At 45.5% G+C, this 12,063-nt stretch overlaps 1 protein-coding gene and 1 long non-coding RNA gene across 3 annotated transcripts in view; one reads left to right on the top strand and one right to left on the bottom strand.

Moving 5' to 3' along the window:
• Positions 1–12,063, bottom strand: part of AGBL1 (AGBL carboxypeptidase 1) — a 602,442-nt gene that overhangs the window by 108,632 nt on the left and 481,747 nt on the right. The gene's annotated exons all lie outside the window — the stretch shown is intronic.
• LOC129145706 (uncharacterized) overlaps positions 1,243–12,063 on the top strand; it is a 38,664-nt gene continuing 27,843 nt past the window's right edge. For both annotated transcript variants that reach the window (XR_008551634.1, XR_008551633.1), the window contains exons 1-2: positions 1,243–1,839; positions 5,019–5,099. This is a non-coding gene — a long non-coding RNA (uncharacterized LOC129145706). The remainder of the gene's footprint in view (positions 1,840–5,018; positions 5,100–12,063) is intronic.

The raw sequence follows: 12,063 nt of genomic DNA on the forward strand, positions 1-12,063 counted from the left end.
CTCCCAGGGGGCTGGTCTGCACTGCTGAGGGCCAGCGACACGCCTGACACCAGTGGTAAACACTGGACATGGGCTCAGTGTGTGTCGATGACTGATAACCTCACGTCTTCTTTCTAAAAAATATTCATTCACTTTGGCGCTAAAGGCAGCTGAAGGATTCAGTGAGTTTCACATCTTGACCTGGGTGGAGGTGACTTAGTGTTGTTCTGTGAGGCATGCACTCTGAGAAGGCTGGTCTGCGATTTACTCTCAGCTCACACCAATGGCAGGCCAAGGGATTCAGGCTCTGCATACACATTTTTATCACCCAATGGGGGTGGCAAAACAATAGGATAGTTGATAATGTGACAATAACTGATGCAACAAGGACTCAGAATGTTCCCGACCTTCAGTATATGTGGCTGGGTATTAAGAACCTCCACGTGTCACCTGAAGTTCCTTCCATTACAACCCACAGCTGCGGGCTCACGGCTGCTCTGGGCTTAGGTGATGTTTTCCAGTGGACCAGGTAGGGATCAGGCTGACATTCTTTCCTGGGTACCAGGGGGGATGGCAGCACCTCAGCAGCCATCTATTTCATGGGAATGCTGGCTTCTGTCTTCATGTAAATCATGTCCCGTGAGTAGCAGAAATGTCTGCCCCACCAGGAGGCCAGCACAGAGGCCCCCTGCGGGCCTTTGCCGCTGCCATCAAGGTTAATGACCACAGCGGTTCCCATTTGTGCAGCTCTACCACAGCCAGGCCTTGGGCTGAGGAGGTCACGCGTAACCCTTAATTCTCATAACAAACCTGTGAAATACTATCATTCTGGTGAACGATTATGACCCATTTGAAGGCTGCGGCGAAGCACTGACAGACTTGTTCAGTGTCACACAGAGAGTTCCGTCCACCCTCCTTAAAATCCGGGTGTTTTCCTCTGGAAGGCAATGCACAGGTGCGATCCTGCTCCTCCAGGATGACCCACCAAGCCTCTGCCCCAGGCAGAGCACTCTGGAACTGACAATGTGGGAGGCTCACCTCGTAGGCAGCATCCTAGCAGACCCAGCCCTTGCCTAGGAGTGCGGCTCGCTGACGCCCTTTACTTATTGCAGGTTGGGAACAGGAGGATTTTCTTTCCAAAGAAAACTGAGCTCATTAGAGGGGGTGTGGGGCTCCCCCCCACAACCGGTTACCATGGCTCCCGGACCGGGTCACAAATGAGGTGCCCTTGGGTCCAGTGCCCATGCAGAGTAAGCTGTTAAAGCCTCATCGGCCCTCAGTCACTGGCTTTAGAGTGGCTTTTGCTTTCCACGAGGAAGTATGCAGTTCCTTAGGGTGAATGTCAAATGTTCCTAAATAGAGACGCCGCTGAAATCTCCACGAGCGATGCTTATTTATAGGAATCATTTATCCAAGAGTCTACTGCTTCCCAGCTCGAGGATTTATCCCCGGCATCGCTCAGACTCAGCCCCCATAGAGCCACACGCCCTTTCTATTTATACGCCTGGAATCCAGCTCTACAATTGTCTCCAAGTCCCTAATTAGTGGGTACAGCAGTTCACCCTGATGGCGGCACGCGTTTCTCTGTGACACCAGTTGTGCCCACCGGAAACCTATCGCCACAGCAGCCTCGCCTCACTCGGTTTCTCTGTACATCAGTGAAGAGCCACCTATGACGCTAGCCCGACCTCTCCAACACAGCCCTCCCCTACATGGCACACCGTCCACACCCCTCTTCACCTCTGTCTTCCCCAGACCCTTCTACCGATGTCCACAGACGCGCACGCCCAGCACAGCCCTACCTGTTACCTCAGGGTTGTGGCCAAAAGAGTGGAAAGAACAATTGCTTGGATGAGACAGGTGAGTTCATGCAGGTACCCCCATTTCCATGCTGCGCACTTTGGGGTCATTTCCTACCCACTTAAGCCCCCTCATGTGCATGTGGAGGGCCTGGTTAGTAAACCTCATGCTGGCATACTTTGTTTTTTGAGGATGTGATGTAAGTTTTGTGCATGGCCTGGAGGTACTGGGTCTGTGTGCAAAGACTTAGAAGAACAACACTTGCTAACCACTCACTCTCTGCAGGACTATGAAAACATATTTTTGAGCATGATTCCATTTATTTGATCATTCTGGAAAGGGCAGAACCATTGGGATAAAAACAGATCAGCGATTCCCAGGGACCAGAGGCTGCAGGAGAAGTTAACAGCAGAGGGCGTGAGGGGGCTTGAGGGGGAGTCTGCTGTTCAGGGTCTTTATTTCCCCATGTCCCCCTATCCGCAACACCCTGCTTTCTAGTAATCAATCTGTTCTCTGCATCTGAAAGTTTGCTTTATGTTTTGTTTTGTTTGTTCATTTGCTTGTTTCTTTATATTCAGCATTGCTTCTGCCATTTAATTTTTAATCCTCCTGGAATCGTGTATGATGTGAAGTAAGGCTATAATTGAATTTTTCCTATAATAACCATATTTAACTCTAAACCATAAATATGACATCTGTTTTATTCAGAATGCTTTTCTTTTCCCATGACCTACCATGCAGCTATATCTTATATCTGTGCCCACGAGTGGAATGTCTGGGTCATGTATATTTCCCATTTTAGTTTATTTTTTGGTGCAAGAAATCAAATTTAGAAAATGTTTGTATTTTTAAGGTAAATCCAGATTGCTATCCACAATGGCCGGGCCAGTTCACCTTTCCATGGGCAGCGCAAAAGGGTCACTTTCCTCCACATCTTCTCTTGGTGTTGGGGTCTTTTTCATTTGTGCCAGTATCACAGGTGTGGAGCTGGTATCTCACTATGGTTCTAATATGCATTTCCCTTATTAGAAATGACAAAGAAGGGCCTCCCCTGGTGGTGCAGTGGTTGAGTGCTGGGCTGCAAAGCTGCCCGCAGCCTCTGCAGTGCCGGTTTGATCCCCAGGGCGAGAGTCCCACATGGCACGCAGACCTCTCCTGCTGCGCCCGCTGCTCCCCTCAGCAGTGTATTTCATCGGTCTGCCTGTTCTGTTCCCCGCTCTGGCTCTGGTGAATCTTCTCACCCTCCCACGCTTCTGACTGTACCCAGTACTTATATAAATAATAAATAAATAAATCTTTAAAAAAAAAAAAAAGAAATGACAACGAACCCTTTTCATATGTCTTTGGGCCTTCTGGAGATCCTCTTTGGTGAATTGTTCATATCTGCTGCCCACTTATTAATGGGTTATTTTATTAATATTATTGAATTGCATGAGTTTTTAAAAATATATTTTGGATATTAATCACTCATCAGTTATATGTTTGAATATCTTCTCACATCCAGGAGGGTGTCCATTTTTCAACTTGCTCAATCCCCAAATAATTCTAAGAGGCAGGTGCTGTTGCTATTCCACTTTCATTAAATGAGAAAGCTGAATGCCTTAGAGGATGGCAATTCACACAAAAACACACAAGTAAGACAGAGAAGAAGCAAGATTCCAACCCTCATTTTTCCTGAAGCTAAAAGCAGGAATCCAGCTGGCCAGTAATGCAGAGTCCAAATAAGAGAATGTGTTGGCCTGGGCCGGTCCGCAGGAGTACACCCAAGAGGCATTTGGATATAAGATGCACAGGAATTGGTGACAGACACAATGGGCACCTGAGGGAAGTTTCCGGCATGGGGCTGGATTTCTAGATTTTTGTGGAGATGCCTCATGCAGAGACACACTTAGTGACGACCAGGTGGGTGTGGAGGGGAGCATGAGGAGCCTGGGTGCAAACCCTGGCTCCTTCCCTCTCTAGTCATGAGAATTTCTGCCATTAGCTTCTCTTCACAGGGTTCAACTTCCCCATTTGCAACGAGAGGACAGAAATGCCTTATCCATTGAGTTGTCAGAACAAGACCAGACAGAATCCACGCAGTGTGCAGTGCAGCTGCCTCTGAGCTCGCAGCACACAGACAAGAGTGGCCTCTGCATTACTAACTTCAGGATCTCAAGCCAGGCAATTGCCTTCTTTTCTCATCTGTGAAATATAAAGGATACCAGTGGTTACCCTGCACTTTGCTGTGAAGGACAATGTGTAAACACCGTCTGTCGGAGAGTACATGGTGTGCTCAATACACATTATTTATTAATATCAAAGCCCCAGGAATGCACTGTTCCTGTTTGGCTGAAAATCTAGGGGATAATTGCTTGCAGGCGCAACTCAACCATGCACAAAAATGACTGTCGTGCCTGCTTTTGTTAGTGTCTATCTTGGCTCGAGCTGAGACCTCTACCTTCCAGTCCATAAAGTGGAGATCAAGTCTGCTCTGCTTTCTCTCCCAACAGTCATGGAGAAGGTCATGGGAGGGGCAACCCTGGGCTCCCGGGAAGTCTCTGCTGTGAGGGGCACGAGAGATCACGGCTTTCAACATAGAAAGGGCAGTTCCTTCCCAAAACCCAATGGTAGTGTCTCAGCCTTCGGAGAGCCAGGGTGGAAAAGCCAAGAGACAATGAAAGAGAGGAAGAGAAGGAAGTGGACAGACACAGCCTGGCGCTAACTGGGGAAGACAGCACCCACCTGCGTCCACCCCCTGCAGCAAGGTCAAGTCAGGACCCCTCGATGTTGACGAGGGACTGGTCAACTGGAAGTTCCAAGGAGGCCTTTCCTCTGGAGGCTGATCCTACATAATGTCCTTACCGATCTTGGGCTCCTGGGTTCTGGAACCTGCCATCAGGCGTGAGTTATATTCCCAATAAGTCATTCTAGCTAATCAGGCACTCTCATCCCTCGCTACTGTAGGAGACAGAGGCTGCTAGATGCTGCTCCTGAGCAGGGGTCCCAGAGGCAGGGAGAATGCTTCACAAGAGCCTCCTGCCCCAGTGGGATGGCACCCCCCCCCCTGCTTTGTACAGAGAGGAACACAGCCTGCACCAGCACAGGAAGATGACGGGATCTGTGTTTGATAAGGTTATGATTAAATCAAGGTTTTTGCTCTAATTACACTGCATTTAAATAAAAGCAGCCTAGTAAGTAATTGTAATTGATGTGCAATTAAACATGTATTTATATCACCATTGCCTTTCCCCGTGCAGCTGTCTGTTCCTGCTTCACATTGTGGCTGGAGAGACTGAAATCCGCCTGGTACTCGGGTGGGAGACGCCCTCTCCTCTCAGGTGGGTGCTGGGCCCTGGCGTTTCAGCCGGAGCTTAGGGCGCTCTTAGAAAGGCCACACCTCAGAGCCTGAGCGATATATGTGGGTCCTACTCAAGGATCCACAGCTAAGAATACCAACTCCCATTCCTCTGCCCCTCGAAGTTTCGGTCATCTCTGTGTGTAGAGGGGCTACAAGGCACGAGTGTGGTTTAGGGGGGCTGCAGATCATCGCTGCTATGTGAAATACCATGGGGGCCTTCAAAAAGCAGCCATGAAGACCTCTGAGACGCAAGGTGGAAAATGCATGACCTTCTAGAAGTGTTTGGCCATCTGGAAGACAAGACCCAAATAGTGGGGTTGAGAAAGAGGGGGGGACGGGCAGGAGTGAAGGGCCGTTGATATTTCAGGGAGCATGGAGCGGGAACAAGTCAGAGGCTGAAGAAAACACATGCTTGGCATGTTCATCACATGCTAGGTGAGGATGGACAACCAGCGCGGGCAGAGGATTAAAACTATGGAGACCAAAGAAGGTGCACAAATGCTGAAGGTTCAGTGTTGACCATTTAAGTGGGGCCTGGAGGAACCCGGGACCTCATGGCCTCTCTCTCCTCACCTGTCAGAGAGCTGAGCAGGGGCCAGAGTCCACCTTGCTTGGTTTCGCTCTCCTGCTCAAAGGACACCAGGCCTCTTCCTGAGAGCTAACCATTGCCAGAGCCTCTGCGGGGAAGGTTAGGCCCCCTGAGGGAGTCCTGAGCAGTGCCGGTGCTCAGAGGGAGGCACACGGTCCCCACTGCGGGCAGCTGGTGCTGGTTAGACTCCCAGAGGGCACGGGAGTTGAGTCTCAATGGGGTGAGAGCGTGGGTGGAGGAGGCACACGGGGGCGTGGAGGCTGGCAGCACATAGTCTGGATTCACGTTCAGATGGAAGGAGTTTGCAAGGTGCCAAGTGGTTCCCAGCATATTAAAAACAACAACAAAAAAGCTTTAGCACTGTCCACTCACCCAGCTCTTCTTACTCACCAAGCCCTTCCCTCTACAACATTGTATTTGATCCTAATCTATGGCAGGCATAATTACTTCTAAATGACTACTTCAAAGAAAACTGAGACCCAGACCTTCCTGGTGGCGCTGGGGTTAAGTCTCAGCACTGTGAAGCTATCGGCAGCCACTGCAGCACGGGTTTGATCCCAGCCAGGGAGCTGATCCACGGGGCACAGCAGACCTCTCCTGTCTCCCCGCTGCTCCCCTCAGCAGGGTATTTCAGTCAGCCTGCCTGTTCTGCTCCCCACTCTGTCTCTGGTGAATCCTCTCACCCCCTACACCTCTACCTCTCACCTCTGGCCTGTACCCCAGGTCTGTGTGCATAAATAAATAAATCTTAAAAAAAAAACAAACAAACAACAAAACTGAGACCCAGAGAAGTTAAGGAATTGTTCAAGGTCAGAGGACCACGTGCAGGCCAGAGCTGGGGGTAAACCCAGGTTTTCAGCCTCCTGGTGCAAGGTGCTTTAAAAGTCAGTCAAATAAATGGGCACGAGGGATCTGTGAAGGGCCAGGAAGATGCTTTAAAATGGGATGTGGTGATGGTTGCATAGCTCTGTAAATTTTCTAGAAATCACTGTACACTTAAAATAGATGAGCTTCGTGGTGTGTAAACTAGGTTTCAGTCAGTTCTGAAATAAAGGCAGCCAAGTCCCTTGGGCAGAGATGGTTTCATGTTGTCACACCAGCCCCTTCCAGCTCGCCTGCCCGGGCAACCTTGGGCAAGGCCTTTAATTGACATTTCTTTAAACATCAATTTCTTCATCCCTACAGTTGACCTAATATTACCTACTTCTCAAGACTGCTAGAGGAATCTGGCACTAAAGCAATAACAGCTAATTTTATTTCCGTTATTTCTGATGCCCTGGAATTGTGATATAAAAAATAAAGCAATTAACTGTCTGCTGATGCTTATTCATGTCAAGGCTGAGGCTTGTATGAGCATCAGGCATATGCCATGAAACTGCTAAGCGAGCACTCAGGTCTCCCGGCCAGAACTCTTGGCTGAAGCAACAAATCTTTTGTTATTTTCAAAACCATAGCAATATTGAAAAGAGAAGCTCCTTTTATGACCTCCCCTTGAAGTCCATCATGCACAGGGGGCCCGTCACCCCGCTCCTGAGGCAGGACTGGTCTTGCTTTCCTGGGAGGAGGATTTGGCCTCCAAGGCTAACAGGGCATCTTGAGGTTGGGCTGGGAAGAAGCGGTACCATTTCTGTCACTTCCAGAACCTGGGATGACGCTCACCAGAGCTGCTACTTTTTCTGTTCCTGACATGATTCCATTTTCATCTGTCATAAGGTCTAGCAAGATTTCAGCAACACTATTCTCAAGTGACTTGCGATTCTGATTCTTTCCTGATGGGCTTCACAAAATTGGCCAAGTCAAACAAACAAAATCATTGGGAAGTCCCTCGTTATTTTCACAGCCCCTGTTCCACCTACCTAAGGACCTCAGGCTCGGTGTCTGCCAGCGGTTCTGAGGCCCCAGCCCCGTCCTGACCTGTGTGTGAACGTGCAGGGGAAGGCCTGTGCTGTGCAGGGAGCTCTGGGTGTGCGTGGAGGCCTCGCCGGCTCAGCAGCCAGGGGGCCTTCTTCTTGGGGATTTAAGGATTTGCCATTTTTGAGGAAAAGCAGAGAAATTTACAAAAAAACTGGAACTAGGCAACAGTAAAACGTATTCTAAATTGGACTCATTTAAATCTGTATGCTGGTAATCTTAACCTCCTTCAGAACTGGCAATAGGAAAGCAAGGGACGCCCGGATTGGCTTCCAGTGAGCAAGATCCCTGCACTGGAAATGAGCAGCACTGCAGAGCAGCAAGTGCACAGCTCTGGGCCACAACGTACCCCTCAGACTCCACTGGAGCCACTTCCGAGCTTTGTGATATCAGGACGGTTGTGAAGATCCCAGCGTGGCCCTGGGCTGACAGCCAGCAAGAAAGTGGAGGCTTTCCCCCCACAGCCACAATGTCATGAAATCTGCTAGACTTGAGGGAGCGTGGATGTGCCTGATTCCTCAGTCCAGCCTCTAATGAAGCTACAGTTTGCCCACTGGATTGCAGCATAGTGATATTCAGGAGCAGAGAAATCAGCTAAGTCGTGCTGACCTACTGAGGCACAGAAACGGTGAGGTGATAAACAAGTGTTATTTTAAGTCACTAAGCTTGTAGTAATTTGGAATACACAGCATAGGAAACTCCCCACTGTATCACTGAGACCATGCCATTTAAGCAAATATTGCTTGGTTCAGGGATCAAGTCTTCTGCACAAGGAACAGGAATGGATCATTTCACCTTGTGGTATCGGCAAAAATGTCTGCTAATTGTGGATGCTCAACAAAGCCAGAGATATACACAGACTAGAGCCACACAATAAGTTACGGGAAAAGCATGTTATCTAATATGACCTCATTAATCATTGTTGACTGTTTAAAAATCATTGCAAAACAAATTGTCAACATAAATAAATTGTTTTGCCTGTCAAAAATATAAATAAAATAAAATGAAAACTGCATTAGCGCACAATAGCAGAATTGAGATGTCTGAAGAAGGAATAAGAACCTTTAAAGATGTATCAGTTGAAGTTACCCAATTTAAAGAAAAAAGACAAAAGGCAATGACAGTAAGGAGCAAAATTTAGAGGGCACCAATGTACACATCATAGGGGTTCCAGAAGGAGAGAGGGAAAAAGGTTAAAAAAATTATATGAACTAATATTGGATTAATGCTTCCCATTTTTGAAGAAAAATGTAATCTACACATCAAGAATCTCAACAAATTCAAGTTGGATAAAAATGAAGAGATCCTGGGCCTCCCTGGTGGTGCAAGAGGTTAAGATGCAACCTATGAAGCTATCTGCAGCTACTGCAGCATAAGCTCGATTCCCCGGCTGGCTAGGGAGCTACCCACATGGTGCAGCAGACCTCTCCTGACTCACCCGCTGCTCCCCTCAGCAGTGTACTTTGGTCAGTCAGCCTGTTCTGTTCCCCACCCTATCTCTGGTGAGTCCTCTCACGCCCCTCATCTCTGGCATACCCCTGTTCTTGTACGCATAAACAAATCTTTTAAAAAAAATGAAGACATCCCACATAGTAATGTTGTATCCAAGCTGCCCAGAGCCAAATACAGGGAGAATATCTTTCTGTAAAGAGAAACTGAAAATAAAACCAATGGTGACTTCTCATCAGAAACACTGTAACTCAGAACCCAAAAGAATGACATTCTTAGAGCAATGAGTAGTAAAAGAAACTACCAACGATAATCCTGTATCCTGCAAAACTGTCCTTTGGAAATGAAGACAAAATGAAGACTTGTCAGGCAAAGCCTGAGAGTGTTTTCTAGCTCCTATGCCATACAAGGAATACTAAAAGAATCACTTAAATTGGAATGAAATGACACCAGATGGTAAATAGCTCAAGTCCACATGAAGAAATAAAGAGGACAAGAAAAACTAAATACATGTGAAAATATTTTAAAAATTTATACACACAGATATATTTCATTTTCCTCCCTTAATTTTTTTTAAAAAATTAAGAACACTGAATGAAATAGCTAAGGTACTCTATGTTTGGTCTTATAACATATAGGTGTAATATGTGTGTCAATAACAGCACAAGGAATGGGGAAAAGGAACTATTTGGGGGGAATTTTTAATATTTTATCAGTATTAATTTAGTACCAACCTCAACTATGTTGTGCTATATTAAATACATATTGTAGTTCTTAGAACAGCCACTAGAAAATAACATTAATAAGAAAACCAAAAGAGGAATTAAAATGATACAATTGAAAAATATATAAAAAATATAGGAACAATGAAAGAAAAAAACAACAAAAAGGTAAGAATCTTTAGAATACAGAGAGCAAAACAGAAGATGTAATTCCAAGCTCCTAACAATTCCATTAAATGTGAGTAAACTAGGTTAGGCACTCACATCAAATGGCAGAAATTGTCAGCCTGGATTTACAAACCCCACTACAACCATGTCCTTTCTATAGGAGGCAGGCTTTATATTCAAAGATATAAATGATAATGATATAAATAATGGTTCATCTCCTCATAGATGGAATAATTACTAATGTACACATACTATACTTGCCAGCAAAGCTTTAAAGCAAAGCAAGAAAAAATTCAATGGAGGTGAAAGGCAAACAGATAATTCAACAATAATATCTGAAGACATAAATACCTCATTGTCAGTAACAAATGCAACAACTGATGAGAAAATGAGAATATAAAGGACTTGAACATGACTCTTCCCTAGGGTATGTGATTGACATACACAGCACTCTGTACCTAATGACTGCAAAATGCATATTATTTCAGTCCAGGGAACATTCTTCAGAGAATATCATGTTCTAGATCACAGAACATGTTTCAATAAACATAATATAATTCAAATCATTCAAAATGTTTTCTGAAAAACATCAGATATCAGAAATCAGGTATCAAAAAAAGGAAAAGGTATTCCCTAAATATTTGGAAACTTAAGAAAGAGTCCCTGTTTGCAACCACCCCAGACCAGACAGGCTCATGGTTGATTTGGGCAGATGAAAAGAGAATTTGGTATCTCTAACATGCCTTTGATGTTGAATCAGGGGACCAGACTCACAGGCAGAGAGGTAAGCCAGAGAGCAAAGCAGGCAGCAACTGAGCACCTGTCCCCGCAAATCCCCCCTGCTCCTCAGCCCAGGTGACAATATTGACATGTATGCACACCCACACTCTCTGACTTCTCAGTCCAAGTGCCCCTAATCAAAGGCGTGCAGGCCCCTTGCTCAAGCCTCTCAGCCCCGGGTGTCACGGGTGTCCATGCATGCCTCCAGCTCGTGCTCCCAAGTGCTTTTTGCACCAACACAAAGTCATATGTGGGCAATGGAAGCTGAGAGGAAAGAAAGGCTGCAGGTGGTGGCCATAGAGGCTAGTGGCAGGAAGGAGGAAAAAAAAGCCTGATTTAGTCCATTTCCCTGACATGTGCCTTTAAATAACCGCTATTAAACTATGCAGTCACAAGAAAAATTGAGGAAAAAAGTTTGAACTGCTTGTGAAGGAAACATAATCTATCTAAACTTACAGAGCATTGCTAAAGCAGTGATTACAGGAAATTTATAGCTTCAAATGTCTATATTAGAAAATTCGAAGAATCTCAAGCCAATAACTTAAACTTCCACTATAATAAATTAGAAAATAGAGACTAGACTGTACTAATCAAGCGGAAAACTGCAAATAATAAAAATTCTAGTGGAAATTAATAATTAAAATAGGAAACAAAAACAAAGAAGTCAATGGGAACAAAAGTTTGCTTTTGTAAAGACCTAACCAATTTGTAAATATTTACCCTGGTGAGTGAAAGAGGGAGAGAAAATAAATTGCTAACATCAGAAAAAATGCACCTTAAAAAATATTAAAAGGTAATAGTTTTTAAGGGACTAATTCTTAGAAAGGCACATTAAAAAAGAATTACATATTACCCTCAGGTGGATGCAACATAGGGTACATTAATCATGTTGTAAATAATGAATCTTATAAACAAAACAAAACTTATTTTCTTGATGTCCGAGGTGCAGCTATTAGGTTCAGTGAGAAGACTCATCCTCCCTATCAAGTAATCAGGGTTGAAAGGTACATGGTAAATGGCTCATTATTCAAGTCTGCCTTATCCCCCTGCTTGTTGGACAATGTTTGAGTTACCTGCTTCCCAGCTAAGCTTCCCTGGGGATAATTCCATAAAGGGGAGTAAAAAAACAAACAAAACCCCTAGTTGGTTGTTTGGTTATTTTTTTTCCTTGATTGATTGATTTTCCAGCATTAAATGATCAGCAAGTTAGCTCCTCTTTTTTTTTCTTTTTTCTTTTCCATATACACTCATAGCCCTATTGCTTTAGGCTCCTGACCCATTTGCAGATCATTGTCAGGGGTGGAAAAGCGCCCGGCCCCAGCGTT

The sequence above is a fragment of the Talpa occidentalis genome, unplaced genomic scaffold, assembly GCF_014898055.3.
Source record: "Talpa occidentalis isolate TD23 unplaced genomic scaffold, MPIMG_talOcc4v2.1 talOcc4.14, whole genome shotgun sequence".
NCBI lineage: Eukaryota > Metazoa > Chordata > Mammalia > Eulipotyphla > Talpidae > Talpa > Talpa occidentalis.